Source organism: Carcharodon carcharias, chromosome 3, assembly GCF_017639515.1.
Source record: "Carcharodon carcharias isolate sCarCar2 chromosome 3, sCarCar2.pri, whole genome shotgun sequence".
In the NCBI taxonomy this organism is placed as follows: Eukaryota; Metazoa; Chordata; class Chondrichthyes; order Lamniformes; family Lamnidae; genus Carcharodon; species Carcharodon carcharias.
Window position 1 is genome coordinate 229,566,546 of NC_054469.1, and position 13,073 is coordinate 229,579,618.

General features: G+C 48.6%; 1 protein-coding gene across 1 annotated transcript in view; it reads left to right on the forward strand.

Annotated features, from left to right (window-relative positions):
- Window positions 1-13,073, forward strand: part of LOC121276217 (coagulation factor XIII A chain-like) — a 126,581-nt gene that overhangs the window by 32,575 nt on the left and 80,933 nt on the right. The window lies entirely within an intron of this gene.

The following is a 13,073-nucleotide window of genomic DNA, read 5'->3' on the forward strand; positions in this document are numbered from 1 at the left end:
AAATCAAATCTAGGGCAGAATTTTTAGGTCAGCGGGTGGGCGCGATTGGTGGGTCCAGGATCAGCCGGGGAATCAGCCCCCCTGATGGCGATTTCACGCTGGCTGGCCAATTAACAGCCATCCAACGTGAAGCGGGGGTGACATGCTCAGCACTGCCAGGGTGTGGGCGGGAGGAGGACAGGCACTGACGTAATCGCAGACCTGGGGGAGCACTGAACGAAAGCTCCCCGAAGGCAGAGAGATGCCTCAGGGAGCTGAAAACTTGGAAAACGGTTCGATAAAGTTTGTAAAATCAGGAAAAAAAAAAGTCCAAGCATCACAATCAGCCACCTGACCATATACATAATAAAAATGCTGTCTGTCGATTTTTAAAAATTTAATAACATCCCGCCCTTGGAGGAAGTTTCATGAAAAATGCAAAGTCCCCCTGGCCTGTCTGCCAACCGTCAGGTTCAATGTTCCACAAAAAAATCAGAGACAATTAAAACTTTAATGACCTTAATAGGCCTCTTAATTGTTAGCGGACATGCTTCCAGCTTTTGCGTGTGCCTGCCGACCAAAATCTCGCGCCAGCGCAGGATGGACTTCGGGATGCTCGACCGACACCATCTCGCGTGTTTCCGCACCCTCCATGTCCGCCGACCTACAAGTTCTGCCCCTACTTTCTGCTCGGACACACTGAGTGAAACTTAAAAGCTTTGGCGAGGACATGAAATTTTTGTATGAAAGGCATTTCTCCCAGGCTCAGGTCTTGTCATCTTGGATTTCTGTTATTTTTTTCAAAGCAACAATACGGGGTGTATCCTAAAACACCTCTCCTTATTTTGTTCAATTTTGCCAGCGTGGTCGCTATCATGGATAAAAATATGAAATAGAAAATACATTTATCAAAAAATAGATCTCTCAATCCCGACAAGAAAATATTAAGGAGCCTCTGCCTGCCCTCATTTTTTTTTTAGGTTTGCTTTCTGCGGATTAAGGGCCATTTTGAAACCAGAGACAGTTTCTTTAAGTATAAAAGCACAAGCCAACATGGCAGGCTCTTGTTATTATCCCTAGAGAGAAGGGATACGTGGAAAGCATAACAACAATGTGTTACTACAGACACTTTTTCTCTTGGCTATCAAAAACAGGGCAACAGAAGCTTGCAAACCATCTTTTTACTGAAAGCGAGGAGGAAAAAGTGAAATTGTCAGTAATGGCTAATTCATAGGATTTGGAATCATTCATGAGTTCAACAGCATGGAGAACATTTTTCTAATTACTTTTCTGTGTGATTTTTTTTTCTGTTCAGTAAGATGAGGGGTTAATACAATTAACTTACTATTCTGTGCACCCAGTGCCTGCATCAAGCACTCCCAAGGTCGTGGATACTATGATTAGATACACAGTAAAGTTGCCTCTGCTTTGACCTCTCAATGTGTTTCAGAACAGAACCAGCCCTCAGTGCACCAGTGTGAAACTTTTACCATTCTCAAATGCAATAGAACATTTTGTCCTGCCCTGAAGTCGAGAATTGATCATCAGCTGCTTCCACTTTGAAATTTTATCAATGACAATAAATTAATCGTAAACAGTGCCAAACCTATTGGTTCTTTTATATGTGCAGTAATAGTAGGTCTCCCATGCTGACAGAATAGGCAGGTTAGAAGATCAGGCAAATAGATATTGGACGAAATTTAAAGTGGAGAAATGTGAAGCGTTCCTGTGTGCAGTGAGGATAAGGAGAGGTGACATACCCTAAATGATCAAAGATTAGAAAGTGCAGTCAGAAACGTTGTACAATTACGTTTTTAAAAGTAGGACACTTGATGAAGCCAAAAGGAGGTACATGGGAGAAGGGGGAACTTGGAATTTATAAATTGGGAGACAGCGCATGGAAACAAAGGCTAGGAATTTCCTCAGGGCTTTTCCCAATCCACCAGCACAATGTTACCGGGAGTTCAGTGGAAACCTGCTTACCTGCTTACATGGAATTTTCGCTGAAGTGCCATCAAAGCTGCAGCAGGAAAATTCCCAAGGAAATTCCCGCCGGAAGAAGGCTGAAGGGGAACTCCAGACAATGAACCAGACCTCTGCAGGGCAAAATTTCCAGCAGGGGCTTTGAAAATTTATTGACTCACTTACGAGCAAGTGCAGAGATTTCTTTTACAGAATCCTGTCATATTTTTGTTATAAATGTTATTTTTATCTCTGATACAGGCCGGGATTTTCCATGCCCGCCAGTGTTGGGAGTGTTTGGTGGCGTGAGCGGACAACATGGCGTGATCGGTTTCACGATAGCGTGAAACCAGTTTGCCATCGTCTGCTCAACACGTTGCCATCGGATGTCAGGAACCTCATTGTAATGCATCTGCGTATCATTATTGGGCCAGCTCACTGGAATCGTCCCCTCACTCCGCCAGGAAAACATGCCGACGTGTTTCACAACAGCACATAAGCGACGCGCACTTGGCGAGCTGCACTTTGCTCGGGACTTCAAGGTTTGTTTGCTACCTTCAGTCAGCACTCGCAGTCATCAGCGCCAGGCTTCGCAGGCAGCACCAGATCACTTTTAGGGGGTCTCACGGGCAGGTCTTTACCTACCAGACCAGCCATATATGGGTGGCTTGCAGGGCAAGGTCTGGCTTGGGGAAGGTAGGGGAAGTGGCCATAGGCAAGGGAAGAGGCTGCAGGGTGAGGGCTGTACTGGGGAAGGGGGGTATCCCAGGGTGTGTGTGGGGGGCACATGCTGATCTGTGCAAGTGGCCTCAAGATGGTGAGGGCTAAGGAGGCAGCCTCCAGAGGAGATGAGGCTAGATGGAGATGTGAGGGTGTGTGAGAGAGAGTGAGTGGTGACGTCCCTTGAGCTGGCAGTGAGTGAGATGCCAGTGAATGTGTGATGGGTTTGTGAGTTGTAAGTTTTGAGTGATGAGATGGTTGCCTTACCCTGGCTGTACGGATGAGATCATTCATCCTCTATCTGTATTAGATGGCCGACCTCTTTTGTGCAGCATTGGCACTGACCACCACTGCCACTGCCTCCCAAACCTGATTGGTCACGCTACTGCCCATTCTGCAGCCAGAACAGGGGTAGAGGATATCGCTACACCCCTCCACTGTGTCCAAAAGGTGTTCCAGTGACACATCACTAAACCTGGGGGCTGCTTTTAGTCTTTCATGGGCATCTTCCCTGCAGTAGCCCTGGGCTGGAAGCACTGAGATGTGTGTGGTGGCTCGGTGTGATGAAGCGGCGATGTGACAGTGTGGCGGGCGAATGAGAGCCCTCCAGCCATAGAAACGGCGTGTTTCCCGGGAATGCATAAATAGTGATGGGTTTGGGATGGAACAGCGTGACAACCTGCCACTGCAGCTGGCATGTAAAAGGTGCACATCTGGGACAATTGCGCCCCATAGAAACCTGTGTGAAGAAGGAAAATAACAATCAGAAGTAGTTAAAAGAAATTATTTTAGTGATTTGATTATCTGGTTACAAAATAATTTGGAATTGAAAAATTTAGCAAAGCACAATGATTATCTCCACACATCAAAGCTATTTAACATGTGACAGGAAGGTTTAGAACAGGATATTCAGATCTAAAATGAGAGAGATCTAAAGTGCACACTATAGATAAGCATTAAAGTGTGCAATTTATCCAATCATTATCATATAATGTGCACTTTACAGGTAGTTTTAGGAGTATTGGAATTACTGAATGGACAAAGACCAAGCACTGTCTAGTTCATCATTACCAGCCTGATAGTTCCATAATAATGGAGCTGTTGACTAATCACAGCAATCAATCTCTAGCAATTAGCCTACAACAGAGCCAGACTTCATATTGCTGGTGGGGTGCCTCGCTCGCTGAAGGCACATACAGTCACTGCTGCTTGTATTTCAAGCACATCGGTGTTAACACAATTTGCCCACTATAGGCAGTGAACAGTAAAATCAAAATGCGAAGTGCCCAGTGTGTTTTAAGGAAACAAGAAATCTCACATAGCCACTGCCACACTCAACTCCTTACCAATTGCGGCTAGAACCACAACACTAAGGTAATCACAGGTGCGAACAACTGATTGAAACCTCTTGAAAACCCCACCTTGTTTGAAATCGGCAGAGTTTTTTAAATTGCTAATTGAACTGCACGAAATAGCTGGTGCACTGAATACATTAAAAGTGGTGCCTTTATTACTGACTCTTAGAGCCATAGAATAGTACAGTAAAAAGGAGACCATTCACCCATCGAGCCTGCACTGGCTCCTCTGAAGAACAGTCCATTCTTTCCCCACATCCTTACAATTGTTTTTCCTTCAAGTATTTATCACATTTTCTTTCCGAGGCTACAATCGAACCTATATCCTCCACCCCATCAGGCTTTTCAGTTTTTCTTTTTATAACTCGTTCATGGGATGTGGGCGTCGCAGGCTAGGCCAGCACTTATTGCCCATCCCTAACCCCTTGTTCAGAGGGCAGTTAAGAGCCAGCCACATTTCTGTGGGCCTGGAGTCACGTGTAGGTCAGACCAGGTAAGGACACCAGATTTCTTTCCCTAAAGGGCATTAGTGAACCAGATGGGTTTTTATGACAATGGTTTCATGGTCTTTTAATTCCACATTTTTGTTGAATTCAAATTATACCATCCCACAGTGGGATTCAAACCCGGGTACCCGGAGCATTATCCTGGGTCTCTGGTTTATGAGTCCTGTGGTAGTACCACTACACCACCGCCTCCCCCATCCGACCCATTTGCTGCACACAGAAGCTTTTCTTCATGTTGTCTGTGGTTTTTACGGTAGTGTGAAATGATTAGAAATATTAGCTCATTACAGGAGGCTGCATGATAAGCGTGGGATGCTTTAAGTGGTGGGGTCGGTAATGAAAACCAGGCGTTCACAGCTTCTTGGCACATACTTCCCACCAGCCCTGCAAAGTTAAAATTGTGTGTAAGACTTTGAAGTATATAAACTGACTGTAATTTCCTATTTGTATGAGGCTGGCTACTTTGGTGTTCGTGTCTTGACTTTGTATCGTAAATAAAAGATTTTCTTTTGGAAAACCCCAGAGAGTGTAAAACGCCGTTAAGGCTCTTTTCCACTTGCTGTATGGAAACTGAGCTTTATTTTATTTCATGATCGCTTTTTCAGAATATGTTCTCACCGTGAAATACGTTTCTATCAAGTTACAGGAGCGAGGTGGCGTTATTCCAAAGTGCTTCTCACATCCTCAATTCTTTTGGGGCTGATATTTCTAAGCCTAATTCATAATTGATGCGCAAAAAAACAAAGATATTTGTATTGATATATATGAGACTTCACAACTGCACATTTTTTGGTGGTTCAGAGAACCATCTTATAGTGCTTAGCTTGCACAGCTGATGTGTTCTAATTCAGAAACCACTCTCTGATGGATTATTGAATTGTTGCTTTGCTATGGTGACAGACCCGGCAGGATATTTCCCCAGAGAGAGAGCGAGCTTTATGAAACAACTATTGCAGTTAAAATGGTTCTAGTAGGCAGCTACAATTATCTTTGAAGAACAAAAATGCCATGTCTGCCAAACACACGACTCTGGCGCACCGCAAGTATTTCAAATGTAACCCCCAGAAGTAACATTTGTATAAAGCAAAATACTGAACTGGATTCAACTTCAAGCGTATACCATGTATATCACTGTATTACCGGCCTCATTTTGAATCTGTTGAAGCATTTATTACAGTTGTTTTTATTTCTGCCCATAAAGAGAACCTCAGTTTATTTAAGCCATATACTCTGAAGAAATAGTGGAGTGTAAAAATGCCTACATTAAGCATTTCACCGCTTAGCATTCTAGCACGTTCAGGGTAGGATGTACGCAACAAAGTTGCAACCATAGGCGTCAGCCTGCTGAAAATCCAATTGGCATAAAACCAAAGCTGCTGAACTTGTGAGTCGATAAGAATCATTGCTCAATGTATATCCCTAGAATTTGGGATGGGTACTGTCCATATTTCTGGTGCTATTTGGCCAATTAAGTCCCCAGTATGGCCAACAGGAATTATACACAGTGTACTGCCCACCACATCGGTTAAGGTGGTTCCTATGGCCTCATATTGTGTACTTTCAAAGGAGGGGATAAATTGTTCAAATTAGGGTCCAGTGCTTCTTGCTGGACCCGTTCTCAATTTTCGCTTATTGGTTGAGCACCATGGTCCCCATACCTACCTGTATGTGAAGCTGGAAAGAGGAGGATTGCTTCTTCCAATTTCACTCTGAAGAAACATGGGCTGCTCTCTCCCAACTGCTGGCTCCCGATTTTCCCCCACTCCACCCCTTCCGCTGCCCCCTCCCCTCTTTGCCAGCCCATGACCATTGGATACCACCTGCCCACCACCACCCCCCATGCCCCCACCAAATATGGTCATGAATTCATGAATTGCTTCACTTCCTGCAGCCTGAAACCTGATTGCCCACCCATGGGCAATGACTAACCCACCTGGCTCGAAAATCTTCCCCCTCTGACAGCGACCCCCGCATCCACTGTTCACACCCCCTCCCCGCTGGTTGCCCGGCTTCATCCAACCACTGAGGGCTTCCACTAGAGTCCATAGTAGCCCAACCTTCAGCTTCAGAGGGCAAACTGACTCTGACTCTCCACGGCTCACCCACAGTTCATGGGAATGAGGCCTGGGACCCAACAGCGGGAGCATATCAACCCTCAACGTTCAAGACCAAGGAAAGTACCCTGTGCTCCCCAGAAATGGGAGCACTTGAACTTATCTGCCTGTGTACTTCTGCAGCAGTAGTGTCACTTTTAAAAAATTTATCCTATCACAGGATGTGAGCGTCATTGGCTCAACCAACATTTATTGCCCATCTCTAATTGCCCTTGAGAAGGTGGGTGGTGAGTTGCCCTCTTGAACCACTGCAATCCGTATGCTGAAAGTACACCCACAGTGTGATTAGGAAGGGAGTTCCAGGATTTTGATTCACCAACAGTGCAGGAACAGCGATATGGTGCCAAGTCAAGATGGTGGGTGGCTTGGAGGGGAACTTGTGGATGGTAGTGCTCCCATGTACCTGCTTCCCTTGTCCTTCTAGATGGTAGAGTCATTGGTTTTGAAGGTGCAGTAGAAGGAGCCTTGGTGAATTGCTGCAGTGCATCTGGTAGATGGTACACTCTGCTGCTACTGTGCGTTGGTTGTGGAGGGAGTGAGTGTGGAAGGTGGTGGGTGGGGTGCCAGTCAAGTGGGCTACTTTGTCCTGGATGGTGTCAAGCTTCTTGAGTGTTGTTGGAGCTACAGTAAAGTGGAGAGTATTCCATCACACTCCTGACTAGTGCCTTGTAGATGGTGGACAAACTTTGAGGAGTCAGGAGGTGAGTTCCTTTCCACAAAATTCCCAGCCTCTGACCTGCTCTTGCAGCCACATATTTATATGGCTGGTCCAATTTTGTTACTGGTCAATGGTAACCCCCCAGGATGTTGATAGTGGGGGATTCAGCAATGGTGACACCATTGAATATCAAGGGGAGATAGTTAGATTCTGTCTTGTTGGAGATGATCATTGCTTGGTACTTGTGTGGCACAAGTTACTTGCTGCTTATTAGCCCAGGCCTGAATGTTTCCAGGTCTTGCTGCATATTGACACAGCTGCTTCAGTATCTGAGGAGTTGTGAATGGTGCTGAACATTATGCAAACATCAGCTAACATCCCCGCTGCTGACTTTATGATGGACAGAGGTCATTGATGATAACTGATACAGTTGGAATGATTTTGAATTGCTGTAACCACTGATTCAATGTGTGGTCTCGTGCCACAAGTTACCTTGTGGCTGATTTCCAGTTAGGTTTGAGATTAGATCACCGAGATATCCCAACCCTGGTTTATCTCCCTCTCTCTCTAAGCAACCTGAGATCCCAGTAGGTGTAATCGGCAAATGTTATGTTGTGTAGTTAATGCCACATTAACTACCAGCTCGTAACCAAACTTGTCATAAAATCTTGGCTTATCAGTTTCTCAGGCAGTAGAACAAAGTGCAGTTACAGGAGAGACCACGTCTGATGCTGTTCTTCTTGCATGTCATTGGTGGCCCCAATGCCATCAACAATGGCACAAATAAATGAAGGCCAAGATCATTGGAGCTTTCTTGGAAGCATCGCCCTATTGTTAGTCTGTGGCATTGACCACATGATCAATTTATTCAACTTGGCAAGTCCATCTCAACAAAGAATTATGCAAACAATGATCATCATTGCTCTTATTAAAAACAGATCATCTGGGACTGGTTGCTTGCATGATATAAATGCAACAGCAACAGTCCACTGTTGAAAAGCTATAGGGGCAGAATGTTCCGCTCGTCAGGCAGGCGTGTGCCCGGCCCAAATGACTATAAAATGATGCCCTGTGACATCGGGCACTCGTCCACTACTTCGGTCGGTGGGAGTCAGAGCCTCGCCCGTCATTAATTAAGAGGCTGGTTAAGGCCCTTGACAGCCCGATTGACGTTGCCCCCTGGGCAATTTTTCACTCGTCGCATGGGCAAAGCAGGCAGGCGGGCAGCCCACAATTTGCAAAACCTCATCCTCGGGCAGGATAACAAGGGTCAGCAGCATTGCCGGTGTGAGTGGTGAGGAGTTTTGGAGACAGTTTGCTGCTGGTTGCTTCTCGGTACTTGGCAGCTTCATCTCTGTTCGGGGTTTCATTCTTAGCTTTGCCACCCGTCAGTTCAGGACTTATTGCTGTCTCCGAGGCCCCCTGAGGATTCAGGCTGTGTGGATCCTTCCGGGTATCAGACAGCCTTCTCATACCCTGGTAATGGGGGTTGTGGTCTCCGCTGGAGGCACCTCCTCTGAGGAGGAAGAGAGGGGCAGAAGGGAGAGGAGGCCACATTTCCCAATTCAGCTTCCGGGGGTGGGGGGGAGGGGTGGGGGGGTGCTACCGGGGGGAGGAGAGTGCAGACACAAGGGCCACAGGGCCAGCAGGTAGTCCATGGCGGAAGGGGCTGCAGAAGATGCCACTGTTCTGCTGCCAGGGTTTACGGGTGGCGAAGCAGCTACCTCAATGTGCTTGACATGCAATGCTGAAGGAGGGACCCTCTCAAGGGAGACAGTGACCTCCATTTGTCAGATGATCGGGCCTGAGATCAGTTCCCACTGTGTGAGTGGACACCCCATGCCAGTGGCTCTGAAGTTCACAGCAGCCCTCAACTTCTATATCGCCAGCGCTTTCCAGGGCTCAGTGGGGTATCTGTGTGGAGCCTCCCAATCAGCTGTCCACAGTTGTGTCAAGCTGGTGACAGAAGCTCTGTTCAGGTGGTATTTAGTTTCCTTCATTTCCGTATGGACGAGGCCAGCCAGGCTGAGCGAGCCAGAGGCTTTGCAGCGATTGCTGGGTTCCCTCACGTCCAGGGTGCTATAGACTGTACACATGTGGCCATCAAGATGCCAGTGGGTCAGCCGGGTGCCTTCGTCAACAGGAAGGGCTCCCACTCCATGAACGTGCAGATAGTGTGTGATCACAGGATGCAGATTCTGCAAGTCTGTGCAAGGTACCCAGACAAATCCCATGACACTTACATCCTGAGACACTCTCAGGTGCCGAGGCTCTTCAGTGCTCCAGCCCGGCTGGATGGGTGGCTGCTGGGTGACGAGGGCTATCCCCTCAGAAGGTGGCTCATGAACCCTCTCCAGCATCCAAGGACAGGGGCAGAGCAGCGGTACAACAGGAGCCATAACTCCACATGGCTAGTTGTAGAAAGGATCATAACTCTTGTCAAGATGTGATTCCAATGCCTAGACTGTTTAGGGGGTTCAATACACCCCCCAGAGCGGGTGTCACTGATAGTGGTTGCATGTTGCACTCTGCACAATCTGGCACTGGCAACGGGGGACCCACTGGAGGAAGAGGATCTTGAGGCAGCTGCACAGGCCACAAATGAAGAGTCCAGTAGTGAGTCAGAAGAGGAGCATGATGAGGAGAACACTGAGGGCTTGGAGCCAGACCTCGGTATCCTGCAGGGAGGCAGGGACACCAGGGATGCCTTGATCCAACGCTCCTTCAGCTAGGCTGCCAAATGAGCTCTACCACCTCATGCCAGGGCTTCCGCCACCATCCTGGATCTCAGAAATGACCCTTTCCTTTGCTCCCAAGATACACTCAGCACCTGTGCAATATAGGTTTCGAGCCACCACATCCAGCATTACATACTGGTGTACCTGCAACTACAAAACAAATGAAGCAAAATCAGACCAATAACACCAAAAGTAAATGTAATATAATGTTGGCGCTCACAGATTATGAGCAGAACAATATCAGGTGTTGATGGTCACACCATTACAAAAAGAAAAAAAAAATTGGGAGAACTAAAGATCACCCATGACCAGCCCCTCTTGTGCTTAAGGTGCTTTAAACTTACGTTTGTGAGTGCTACATCTTGGTGCTCCCCCCTCGCTGGCAGCAGCATTGGAGACAGCCTCACTCCGCTGTCCTGTTGGCCTTGATGACCTTGGCGGTCATCCTCTGGACAGTGGAGCCAGTGCTGGCCCCGCCTGGGAGGGAGCAGCCAGTTCCACAGCTGGCATCTCCCCAGTCACCGCAGCCTCATCAGATGCCATGGTCACTGGCAGAGGGCGGAGGAGCTGCTGCCGTTATCCAGAGCGCCCTGAGAGGACCCCGCAGAGACAACAAGCAGCTCGTGCGCCAATGTGAGGTCGCTCTAGACCTCCCTGCTCACCATTGATGGACGGGCACTTAGCTGGGGTACTGGGTGCCTCATCCATCTCCCACACTGGCACTGACCACCTGAGGTCATTGCCGCTGTGAGCACTTGCAGGTCCGAGCACAACCCCAGGAACCCAAGTTTCTGTTCCTGGAGCTGCCTCTCCGTGAGAGTCACCACTCTCTCCATGGATGAAGCAGCACACTCGGCCATGAGGGTCAATGCAGTGCTCATGTTCCACAGGGACTCCTGTACAACAGAGGGCATGGCACACATACCCTCATGGATTCCACCAGATCCTCCCGCACCTCCCACTGGACATCCAGCATCTGCTGCCTAATGGATAACTCCAGAGGCTCATCGTCAGCCTTCGACTGAGCATTGTCCTGCTCTACATCAGTCATCCGACTGCCGGTGCCCTGGGCGCTCTCTGATACAATCTGCACCTCAAGCAAGTGTGAAGTGTCCTCATCAATGTGCTCTGAGAAACTAGCTGCTGAACTAATGCCCACCAGGGTGCTGGTATCTGTGCTGGTGCCTGGTTCAGAGGGTGGGTGTGACGGAGGTGCTTCTGGAGCATGGTGTCAGAGGTAGCTCCTGGAGGTCCTGAGATTGGCTGCTTGGTGATGAATCTAAGGGAGAAGAAGAACATGCCATTAGTTTAAGTCATCACACTGTCACTGTGCATGCCAGGCACCCTGGTGAGACAATGGAGATCTGCATCATGGTGCCATCGTCTTCCAATGATTAATGAGGAATCCAGTCTGGATGCTCCCATCAATGATGAGACTACACAAGATTGTTTGCACCATCTGAAACTCTCACCTCAGTGCACTGCACCCTGACCTTTGCCTGACACCTCAGCCTCTCCGCAGCCAGTTGACCAAGGTGCATGGCGCCTCTCGAACTCCAAGGCCTCCTGCTCGTACCTGGAGAGGATGAGGAGGTGTGGGACTCCTCCACCTGTCTGCAACCTTTCAACACTGTCATGGGATGTCTTCTCCTGAAAGGACAGAGGAGCATTGATGAGTCCACTCTCTACCTGCAGCTCCACTGCAGCCTGACCAACCTCACCTGAGGAACACCTGACAGGGCACATCTGAGTCATGGCCCTCGAGTCGCAAGGCTCTCAGTCCAAGCAGCCAGGGCTCAGCCTCTTGGCCAGCTCCGGCGTCATTGGCAGTTGGCGCTCGGACTCTAACATCCCTGAGCTCCGGTGGGAGGGGGGGTGGTCAGCCCAAAGCACTCCAACACACTGACCCATACCAACACGGTACTCACCCTTCCTGAGTGCAGCAGGTCAATAAACCTCTCCCAGCACTGCAGCCAGGTGTGTCACAACAGATCGTGGCTGCTCACCCAGGCTGCCACCTCCTGCCATGCCCTCTTTGTGAGGTGCGGTAGCCTCCTTCTCCCATCTCTGGGGACAAGGGTGTCCCACCAGGCAGCCACCTCCCCCAGGAGGGTGGCCAGGCACTCATTGGGAAAACGGGGGTGGCGGTGGGGTGGGGGGGTGGGTGGGGTGAGGTGCTGAGTGCCCAGCCGACCTCACCTCCCGCCTGGTGTCTGTACCTTAGTTTGCAGCCATGTCATTGCAGCAACTGCTCCCTGCGCTGTTTTCGAACCGGCCGCTGGGTCACCATTGGACCCGGTAGCCGGCTGCCCCTTCTTGAACATTCCGCAGCCAGCCATCACGCTGGGCAGGCCTCAGGCCTTCATTGGCCTGGCAGCGTGAAATCGTGGTCACAGCCCGATCGGGGGCGGCGGTCAGCTTCCCAACCCCTCCCGCTTGCCCCCGCCGAGCCTGCCTGCCGAGGGCAAAATTCTGCCCTGTAAGTCTGATAACCCCGTTCTGCTGACAGGAGTAGCATTTTATGTAGTACTTTCCCCAACTGCCAGGCATCTCAAAGCAATTTACAGCCAATGAAGTACTTTCTGAAGTGTAATCACTGTTGTAATGTTGGAAATGGGGCAGCCAATTTACGGATAGCAAGCTCCCACAAATAGCAATGTGATAATAGCCAGATAATCTGTTTTTGTGGTGTTAATTGAAGGATAAATATTGGCCAGCATAATGGGAGGAATCTGCCCCTCTTCTTCAGAATAATACCATAGAATCTCTGACATCCAATTGAGAGAGCAGAAGGGGCCACAGTTTGATGTCTCACCCAAAAATCAGCCTCTCCAACAGTGCAGCTCTCCCTCAATACTGCACTCAAGTATCAGCCTTGAATTTTGGGTTCAAGTCCTGGAGTGGGACTTTAAAGCCAGAATCTTGTGACTCAGAGGACAGTGTGCTGCCAACTGACTCACAACTGACAATGTGAAGAAAAGGCAAAGCCAAATTCCAGATGACGGAAATGCATTTTCAAAATTCAAATTCATGTACTTTGA